A 10,966-nucleotide genomic window follows, 5' to 3' on the forward strand; every position below is an offset into this window, starting at 1 on the left:
GTAAGGAGGAGGAAAGGTTTGTTAGTGAATTAGTTAGGGAGGTATCAGGGCTTGCCTTGCCTGGGAGGGTTCAGGGGAGGTTATGTGACAAACATCTGTAAGAGCACCGAGTCAGGCTGTTTTTGTGATTTTCCAGTTTTGCTCTAATGGGGGAAGGAACAAATATAAAGGGCAGTGGGAATGAGCCAAAGCTGAGGCTTTACAGGTTAAGACCAGTGAGGAGATAAGAGAAAAGGGTCTCAGAAGCGGGCAGCGGGAAGTAGCTCCCAAGAGTACAGAGGGAGAAGGGAGGGGGGACTGCTTGTGCTGTGCTGATGGGCTGGGAAAGAACGGAAGCAGGGTTTGGGGCTGCGAGGCAGAGGCAGAATGCCACTAGCTGGTGATAGAGAAGGAGATTTCACATTCGTGACCGTGGACGTGGCCTTGCTGAGGGTGACTGTGGCCGAGGACGAGGTCGCGGGAAATGAGCAAACAGAAAGGGAGGTAAAGTGTCTGAGGAAGGATCCCTATGCAGATCAAATTCCCTCAAAATGAGGAAGAGAAGGACTGTGAGCCAAGCACTGAAGTCACTGACGCGGAGGAGAGGCTCGTGAGTGAGAGGTCAGGGGGAGAACCTGGGTGCCAGGTGGGAGTGAGGAGCATCCAACTCCCCTCTTAGTAGTGAGTCAAGAGAATGAATGGAAATGTAGCTAGTCAGAGAAAAGGAGGTCAGGGAGTCTGGGTCATCAATAAGGGTCAGAAAGTAGGAGGGAAAGGGAAATAGCTAAGCTGCAAGTGCGACGTTTATGAAGCAGCTCTCCTGAGGACATGGAGCAGGTCTCCAGAGAGCTCCCTGCAAGGAGCGGGCAGCTTTAGAGAGGGACATCGGGGCGGAGAAAGGCATCTCAAAAGAGAGCACAACATAGGTGCTTAATAAGTGCTTATTCATTGATTGAAGCAAATAAATATCTATAGGCACATTATAGGTGCTTAATAAGTGCTTATTGATTGATTGAAGCAAATAAATGTCTATAGTCTGGGAGAGGCTAAGTGAATTTACCTACATGTATTTAGTGGGATATTATTGCATTGTAAGAAATAATGAAGCAATAAGAGTTGTTTTGGAAAATAATATATATATATATACATACATAAAAATACATATATATATATAAATATATATATATATATATATATACACATACATTTTAAAATGTATATGAATGAAGTCAATGAAAACCAAGAAAACAATGTATCTAGTAATTGCAGTAATATAAATAGGGAAAAAACCCTAACTACCTCACAAAGCTGAATGTTCTGTAATTATAATGATTAAACTTAGCCTGGAGAGGAATTGAGAGAATACACGTTTTTTCCTTCACACAGTTGGAGGAACTACGAGACTACATCAGACACAACTGGCACAGGTTCATTGGTTTTGCCAAAACACTATTTTTCCCTCTCTAAATTTCATTATAAAATACGGCTTCCTGAATATCAGTGAGTGTTCAGTCTCTGATTAAAGACTTTAGAGGAATAGCAGGTGAGGCTCGGAGCTGCCCTCAGAGAATCAGGCCCTGAAACGTCCTCCCTGAACAGTAAGATCCCTTTGGATGGCTCTGGGAAGTAGGTCCCTGTTGATACGATTCCACAGAGATTCTCACTTTTAAAGTCACGAGAACTAAAATAATTACATACGGTATAAAAGTGGGGAGATTCTTAGACTTATACTTCCTTTTCAGTGACTTTATCACTACAGAAAAGGCGATGATCATTGAGTTTGTCGTTTTGTTATAGTCTGGTTATTCATTAATCAATAAGCACTTTTCCAGTGCTCACTTTGTGCTTGGCCCAGTGCTAGAGTTGGAAACATGGAAAACTCCCACGATTCCCCGCCTCCCGCCCTCTCAGCTGAGGACCTTGCCTCGTATTTTATGAAAAAATTGAGTCCAATGGCTGAGAGGTCCTTCTGGTTCCCTCTTCCTCTCAAATCATCCAGAGGGTGATACAAATTTAGGATCTTAGAGTCTAATGGAGGAGAGACAACTATACCCAGATAGCTACGGACTCAACAGACAAACTGGGGAGAAGGACACTGGGGAAGGCGAAGTCCAAGGGGCTGGGCAGGGAGGATCAGGAAGTCCTTCTTGGAGACGGAAACGTTAGGAAGGAATAAAGGATTCCAGGGGGCAGAGGCCCTCCCTATTGGAGTGACTCTGGACCCCTGGCTGCCATGAAAGCCCGATTCTCCATCCCCCACTGCTGATCCCTTTGTTTATATATTTCAAAATTCATGGTCTCCTATATTTGTTCTAGTTTCTTTTATCTGCTAACTATCAAACTCTTAGCAGAGATAATTTATGCAAAGATTTTTTTCTCCAATCAACCTTTTATTTCACTATCCTAGTTGTTTTGATTTTGTGCTAAAGCTATTTTTTGTTTCATGTTACTGAAATGATTTCTTTTATACTCTGTGACAGCTTCTAGCCCTCCTTTGCTACTGGGAAATAAGACTGAAAAAAGAAAAGTCATAAATGTAACAACATTTTTAAAAATCTCATGAAATTTTGATTTTCGCAGCCCTATGAATATCATAGAATGTCCTCATTTCTCTCCCCTGTCTAAAAGTTAGACTGCCGTGTCTAGACGATGAGTTGATCTCTATCCGGGGGAAGTAACAGCTAGTACTTAAATTCCAACTCTGGCCCGGGAGAGGAATCTTTTAAGGAAGCAGCTCCAGGATTCCACCTGGACACTTGGGTCCCCGTTTCAAGACTCGGGATTGTCACACAGACCTTTCCAGAAGAGGGAGGCCCTTGATAATCTCACCAAATGTCACTAAAACTGCTCCTACTTCCTTTCAAATTGTTGACTGAATACTTCTCATTTTTAATCGGTGCACAGTTAAGATAAATCCGATAAATCAAATTAAAACAAAGTTCCTTTTCCAGAAAAGAAAGACTATATAATTAATTAAGTAATCTAATTAATTACAGAAAGCTCACAAATGCCATTCACTCTCCACATCTCCAGGGGTAAATGCTCACATGAGGGCCTTCGGGTAGCAAGAAACTAAAGATCTACCCTGGCAGCTCCCCTGTCCATCAGGGTTCCCTCCATTCAATGGCGTGTGCTTATATGGTGGGGGTGCCATCCCTCTGCTGTGCTGGCAAAGCTTCAGAAACGGGGAGGAGTTCGGAGTACGCGCTATCACTCTTTACAAACAAGGCCTCAAAGGTTACACCAAGATCTTAAACCCTGGTGATTAAGACCACAATGTCGCCAAGGGCAGTGATAGAGAAATTGGGGAGAGGGATTAGTCCTTGTGGCCATTCTGGCCTCAGACACTTAGCCACGGACTCTAGATAAGTCACTTTGCCCTCCTTGCCTCGGTTCCTCATTTGTAAATCGAACTGGAGAAGGAAAAGGCAAAAACCACTCCAGTATCTTTTGTGCAGGAAGCCCCAAATGGCATCATGAAGAACTGGACGTGACTGAAACAAGTGGGCCACAACAAATGGAACGGGCCACTCGCAAGGGCCCAAGGGTAGTTGGTGATATGGAGCCAGAAAGCAGGAGAGAGATTAGAGCAGGAGGTCTCAAACTACGGCCCGTGGGCCAGATGCGGCCGGCTGAGGACGTTTATGCGGCCCGCCGGGTTATGGCAAATGGGCTGAGGGGCGAAGACAGAGTGAGAGTTCTTGTTTTTACTATAGTCCGGCCTCCAACAGTCTGAGGGACAGTGAACTGGCCCCCTATTTAAAAAGTTTCGGGACCACTGGATTAGAGTAAGCTCAAGAGATCTAGTCTTTATATAAGTTATAACTGTAGTCACAGGAGCTGACGAGAGCACGTGAGAGTAAAAAGAAAAAAGGGGGTCCAGAACAGAGCCCGGAGGCATACCTACATGACGAGGCCTCCAAAATAGAGAGGAGACACAGACTAACCCAGAAAGTGTCTCTGTGGTTTGAAATACAGCTTCAACTAGTCCATAGGAATCCAGCAAAGCCAGGAGTCTTTATCCTGTTAACTATGATCACTCAGAGACATGATCGGCCATCATGATTTCCCAAAGTAAAGGCACCCATTTGTTTTTTGGCCAGGATTTCAGAACGAGTTTTCTGGTAAAGGGTTTCATGACTTTCAGCTTTTTTCAAGTACTCATCATGGACAATGAGAAAAGTTTAAAATAGACTTTCAAGTTTCCAGATTTTAATAGTGCTAGAAAAATCTCCATTGTTAAGTCAAAAGCAGCTGCATATGTCTGAAAAACTGCTCAGAGATTTGGCAGGATTTCTAAAGTAACCTGAGGCTCAGCAAAAAATTAAAGACATTACGCTTAAAATCTCCAAAAATTCACTTGCAAGGAGGAATTTCCTCCATCCAATCAAGTGTGCAAGCCTAGGTTCCTCGGCTCAGTTTACATTCTGACATTTTTAGCAGACCCGCATCTATACATGGCCTGTTTAGGGCTGGCCTGGAAACCATCACCGTTCAGCTAACTAACTCAGAGAATTTCTCTGGCTGTTTTCCTCCCTTCCAGGGACGCGTAGTGTTGGGTAATGTAGGTCAAGGGAAAAAAGGAGAACAAAAAAACAAACATGCGTCTGAGTGGTGACATCTGCTCTGTTAAGAAGAAAGGAAATCTGAGTGACTCTGTAAATCCTTGACTTTTCAGATGCTGTTTGATAGCAAGTGCTGATGAACCAGAAATTAATGCTGAATCAAGTCAGAAATCTGTGACTACAATTTCTGCTAAAAATAATACCATCCTCAAGTACGATGTTCTTCAAAATTCAAGTACCTCAGAATCCTGAAGTGACAAGGGTGGGTGTAGCTGACCTCAGAAGCCTCTTGGCCCGGGACCCTGCCAAGTGCCCAGGAGGCAGTGACAAGCAGTCACTGTCCTGCCAATTAGGCTGTGTCTGTCTGAGCCTCCAGAGGACATCTTACTGGGACGGGGCTCCTTGAGCTCTTCCTGCTATGACATTTCTCTCATCTTCCTTCCTTCTCTTCCTTCCTTCCTTCCTTCCTTCCTTCCTTCCTTCCTTCCTTCCTTCCTTCCTTCCTTCCTCTCCTTCCTTCCTTCCTTCCTTCCTTCTTCCTTCCTTCCTTCCTTCCTTCCTTCCTTCCTTCCTTCCTTCCTTCCTTCCTTCCTCCTTCCTTCCTTCCTTCCTTCCTTCCCCTTCCTTCCTTCCTTCCTTCCTTCCTTCCTTCCTTCCTTCCTTTCTTTTCTTTCTTTCTTTCTTTCTTTCTTTCTTTCTTTCTTTCTTTCTTTCTTTCTTTCTTTCTTTCTTTCTTTCTTTCTTTCTTTCTTTCTTTCTTTCTTTCTCTCTTTCTTTCTTTCTCTCTCTCTTTTTCTCTTTCTTTCTTTCTTTCTCTTTCTCTCTTTCTCTTTCTTTCTTTCTCTCTTTCTTTCTTTCTTTCTTTCTTTCTTTCTTTCTTTCTTTCTTTCTTTCTTTCTCTCTCTCTCTCTCTCTCTCTCTCTCTCTCTCTCTCTCTTCTCTCTCTCTCTCTCTCTCTCCTCTCTCTCTCTCTCTCTCTCTCTCTCTCTCTCTCCCCTCCCCTCCCTCCCTCCCTCCCTCCCTCCCTCCCTCCCAAGGCATCACAGAATCTCAGCACAGTAGAGCCAAAGGCACTGAGAGCTTCTCCATCCCCAGCTGATGGAGAATCCCCTCTGTCACACCCATGCTGTCAAACTCAAATAGAAAAGGACCACTAATCTGTGAAGAAGAATCCCAGTGGTATATTGACTTAATTTTAAATGTCATAATATCTATTTAATTTTAAATGCAAATTGAATTTAAAATTAATTTAAGTGTAATATCATCTGTTTGATAAAATTTTAATTTGTTGTGTTAAATATTTCCCGATTACATTTTAACCTGGTCCGTCTGCACTCAGGAGCAGTGTGGGCTTGTGTTTGGTATCTGGGTTCTACAAGTTCCCCAAGAGACCATCATCCAGCCCGGCCTTAATGATCTCTTCCAAAAAGGACTTCTCTAACTCCTGAAGTAGCCACTGGTGGGATTCTAACTGTTTGGAAACTGTTTCTTTACATCCAGACTAAAGCTGCCTCCTTGAAGTTTCCATCTATGGTTCCTAATGGCTCTTCCATGAGAAAACTTTTCTACTTTAGGATGGGTAACATCCTTTCCCCCCTCCTCCAAGTCTTCTGATTTTTTCAGGATCACCGTCCCCAGTTTTTTCCCCTGACCCTCCCATGGTATGAGGCCCAGCATGGAGGCCCATGGTAGGAGGCTGTTGTGGGCCTCATCCTTGGGTTGCTCTCCAACTTCTGTCAATGTTCTTCCTAAATAGTTCATTCCAGAATGAAATCTAAGACTTCCTGGGCTTGCCCCCTGAGGCCTTTTTCTATATAGACATTGTTAACAGACTCTGAGTTGGGTCATTCAGTAAATTCTAACTCTGATCAAAGAGTTCAAATGCTGACTCTACTTCTGCCCATGGAATTCTGGGCAAGTCCCTTGTCCCTTCTTATCTCAGTCTCCACTTTCCCGATCTGTAAGATGATGGGCCTGGGATCTGGGTTCAACAGTCTCTTGGGGCAGCTTCCCACATGCTCCACAGGCAGATGTTTATACCAATACACCAACATCTTCACTCTTGATCTAAACTAAAATGATGAGCCAGAATGGAGAATAGAATTACAGGATTTCAGGGTTGGAAGGACCCTCAGAAGTCTCCTAGTTCCAGGTCTATCTGAAACAGGAAATCTACAACACATCCAACAAGTGACAAACCCAGTCCAAAATCTGTTTGAAAATCTCCAGTCAATGAATGGAGCCCAGGACCTACCGAAAAGCCCAACCTTCTGGATAAAGGCAACGCTAAATGTCAGGGGGTTTTCCTGATGGCAAACTTGAATCCTTCTGCCTGCCACTTGCACACATTTTTCCTACTTTTACCCTCTGGAGCCAAACAAAAAGCAAATCAAATCCTCCCACAAGGAAGAGTCCTTTAGACCTTTTATGTCAACAATGATATCCCACTTCCCTTACATTTCCTCTTTTTCTACTTAAACAACCTTTTTCTACAGACTCTATTTCTCTAATTCTCTTAACTTATTCCTAAATGACATGATTTCCAATCTTCCCACTCTCCTGGTCATCTTCCCCTGGACAAGCTGCCTTGACCAAAGACCTTAACAAAATATGGCCTGAGATTCAAGGGTAATTGTGCAGATGTGGTCTGCCCCCAGACACTGCCCTCATGGCCCCAAAATAAATTAAAGCTATCCAGGTGCTTCAGAAAACCCAAATATACACAAAGACAGGACCAAGGCTTTTGATTGCTAGGTTAGCTCAGTCACCACGCCCAAGTCTCCATGCTCTATGGGGATTTTCCTGGCCAAAGATACTAGAGGGACTGGCCATTTCCTTCTCCAGCTAATTTTACAGATAAGAAAAATCGAGGCAGACAGGGTGAGGCGACTTACCTGGGGGTCACAGAGCCAGCAAGTATTTGAAGCCAGATTTGACCTTTAAAAAGGAATTTTCCTGTCTTCAGGCCTGGTTTTCTATCCACTAGGTCACATATAAAATGTTTCAGGAAACTTTCCAACAGTCAATCTAATGTCTTTCAATGAATCTATAAACTTTTTTTTTTATATTTTGTAACTGTATCTTAATGTTTTCCTTTGCAATCCTCTGTATTTTATGAATTTATAAAACATTATTCTGACAAGGGGTCCCCAGGTTTCACTAGATTGGCACAAAGAGAGGGAAGGACTCCCATCCTCATCCCTGGCTAGGATAATTTCCAGGATGAATCCCTTCTCAGCGTCAAAAGGAAGGATGAGAGAAAAAAACCATATAGGTCAGTATTTCTCCAGAGGTCTCAAGTGCTCTGAGATCTCTATTCGGAGAGGATTTCCTCCTCCTCATCTATCATGTGCTTATTCTTTTCTTATAGTCACATAAATAATTATATTTGAGGCAGAGTTTAGTAACTGGGTATTTACTGAAAAGTCTAATCTTCAAGGTTATGAAAATCTGAAGAGTTGCATAACATGTAATGTGACTGTCATGCTACAATAAATCCTAGCATCTAACAAAATTAGTTCAATAAAGAAAAGGGGCATGTGAAGAAAAAAAAAATGCATTTTCTATTTTGGATTCAACATTAAGCTGGTTAATCATTCCAAGCTCAAACATCAGTGTAAAGCAGGAAATAGGATTCCCTTATATCTGAGATAGAACAGTTTCCCCAGTATCAAGAGCACCAACTAAAACATTAATTCAGGTGGTTTGCTAGGATTTTTAAAAGGCTTTTTTTTCTTTCCCCTTACTTGTGTTACAAAATATTGCATTTTTGAAGGATCATCATGGTGCCACAATTGTTACTAGTCTCCGTTGAAAGATTTTTAACTCTCAAGACTCTCAAAAAATTCTTGCTCTTCAGGATCAGTAGAGATAGGAACTAGTTTCAAACTGCACAGTAGATAGTGGGATCCTGGCACCTGAATATTTTTAAGGAGATAATACAAGGATAAGATCCTCATCAATGATATTTTTTAAGGAGATAATATAAAGATCCTCATCAATGATATTTTTAAGGAGATAATACAAGGATAAGATCCTCATCAATGATATTTTAAGGAGATAATACAAGGATAAGATCCTCATCAATGATATTTTAAGGAGATAATATAAAGATAAGATTCTCATCAATGATATTTTTAAGGAGATAATACAAGGATAAGATCCTCATCAATGATATTTTAAGGAGATAATATAAAGATCCTCATCAATGATATTTTTAAGGAGATAATACAAGGATAAGATCCTCATCAATGATAGTTTTAAGGAGATAATATAAAGATAAGATCATCATCAATGAGCCCAGGGCCTATGGGAAGGCCACAGCTTCATAAAAAGAAGCTCGTATCAATGGTAATTGTACTACCAAATAGAAGCGCCCTATTTCCTGGTCGATATGAAATGGATAAATTGGGATTTTGGAGAAGGCTGGGCAGGAGGTTCATTAATGTTCATGTTCATGTTCATGAACTTCAAAAGGTCAGTAACACTGCTGCAATTTAGCAAATGGGGACAAAGAGAAGAAAACCTCAAACCATCACTATAAAGAGAAAATAAATTAAGATATTTTACCTAACTATGAAGAGCTGCTGAGTAGGAACAGGGACCTAGACAGCCATTAAATCTGTTTGGGTTTAAATGTGAAAGTCCTTTAAAGAACCAGGAGAATACTGCGTGACTAAAATGGCATTAAAAATTATGAGTCTCATTTTATAAAATAGATGCTCCATTCTTAATTTCTACCATCCAAAGAACACATCAATTTTCTTTGAATTATAGTGAATATTCATTTATTAAAGCCTGGGTTGATATGAAATAAATATCCTAGTCCTCACTATGTACTTTAGGGTTTTCCTGAAGCCAGTGTAGACTCCCCCACTGGTTAGTTTCTCCCTCTTAGGGATCATTTCACCGACTCTAAATGGGTATTTAGCTCTAGGAGTGAAAATTCATTTCAGGATTAGCCTGAGCCATGCAGTCACACGTGCTGTTGAGAAGGATGAGTGCCAAACACGAGTTTTATCGGCAGGATGCCAGACTTCTCCTCACGTGGCTTTCTCAGCTGCCCTCACCCTGTATCTTGGAGCCAGGCCCACCTCTGTTTTTTAGCCTTTTCCCTCCTCTTCTCTTCCAAGTCAGGGCCCTCCAAGGAACTTGTCGGCCCACAAACACACAGCATCTAATTTGAAAGTGTCTGTCCCCTCCGAGTAGAAGGATTTTCTCCTATCCTTCTCATTCTTTTTCTTAAATCCCGTCACTCTTTTCTAAAAGTCTACACCAAATTTAAAATATGGAACTCAAGCTCTCACAGGGGTGGATGCTGGGAGTTATCTTTGCAGGTGGTTAGAGGGATAAAATGCTAGTGAAAATTTTTAAAATGTTAATTTTAAAAAATAGAAAAAATAAAATCTACTGCAGGTTTCCCTTACATTTCCCAAACTAATTTCCTCCAAGAATCTAGAGGCTGTCTGTCCCATTTTCCCTCCCCAGCCCCATATTGGGCCAGAACTACTGGGAGTCACTTGTGAGGGAGACACGAGGCTGGGAAGCACAGCCCCACAGAGGCCAGTGCAGGTCTATCCTTCATTCCGTCACGGTCCTCCAGAAACCTCCAGAAAGCCAATTAAGTGTATCACCAAGAGGAGGGAAGGCTCCATTATGGGGCATTGAGGTAAATGACCTGGACCTTCCTCAGCCAAGTTCCCACCCTCCCGGCAGACTTGAGGGATGCCTTCTGTGCTTGCGGCCAACTGCACAAATCACACATGGCACCTACACCTCTCCGGCCCCCCAGCAGGAGGAAGGAGAGCCTCTCTGCTGGGAGTGCGCCATGCAGGAAATATCCAGGCCATTAATTCATACTGGTGACTCATCCTCAGCTCTGGCTCTAAGGGGCGGCTGGGTGGCGAAGTGGGTGGCGGGCAGGGCCTGGAGTCAGCAAGACCTGAGTTTAAATCCAACCTCAGACACTTACTAGTTTGTGACCCTGAGCAAGCCACTTAACCTGTTTGCCTCAGTTTCCTTGGGTGTAAAATGAGCTGGAGAAGCAAATGGCCAACCACGCCAGTATCTCCGCCAAGAAAACCCTCAAACACAAAGCACAGAGAGTCGGACCTGACTGAAAACAAGCACAACAGAGCCCGTGCAAGTGCCCTGGAGGATGTCCAGAGAAGCAGCCTCAGGGTGATCGCGGGCCTCAAACCGAATCCACTACATCCAGCACTCTGCAGAGCCCGGAGCACATACTGTGCTCAGCGTCCGCGAGGTTTCTCCAAGTCCATCTCGGCTTCTGTAAGTAACACCTGAGGGGCAGTACGCTAACTCGCCCTGCTCCAGACCTGGCCCAGGTGCCTCTGCGCTCTAAAAAGGCCCATGCTCCACAGGAGCTAAACCCAAACTAGCCACAGCAATGATTTCTGCCCGAC

At 43.0% G+C, this 10,966-nt stretch overlaps 1 protein-coding gene across 9 annotated transcripts in view; it reads right to left on the reverse strand.

The window, feature by feature from the left end:
* The window catches only part of CACNA1D (calcium voltage-gated channel subunit alpha1 D), a 292,709-nt gene that overhangs the window by 120,660 nt on the left and 161,083 nt on the right, over nt 1–10,966 (reverse strand). The window lies entirely within an intron of this gene.

This window comes from Sminthopsis crassicaudata, chromosome 1 (assembly GCF_048593235.1).
Source record: "Sminthopsis crassicaudata isolate SCR6 chromosome 1, ASM4859323v1, whole genome shotgun sequence".
In the NCBI taxonomy this organism is placed as follows: Eukaryota; Metazoa; Chordata; class Mammalia; order Dasyuromorphia; family Dasyuridae; genus Sminthopsis; species Sminthopsis crassicaudata.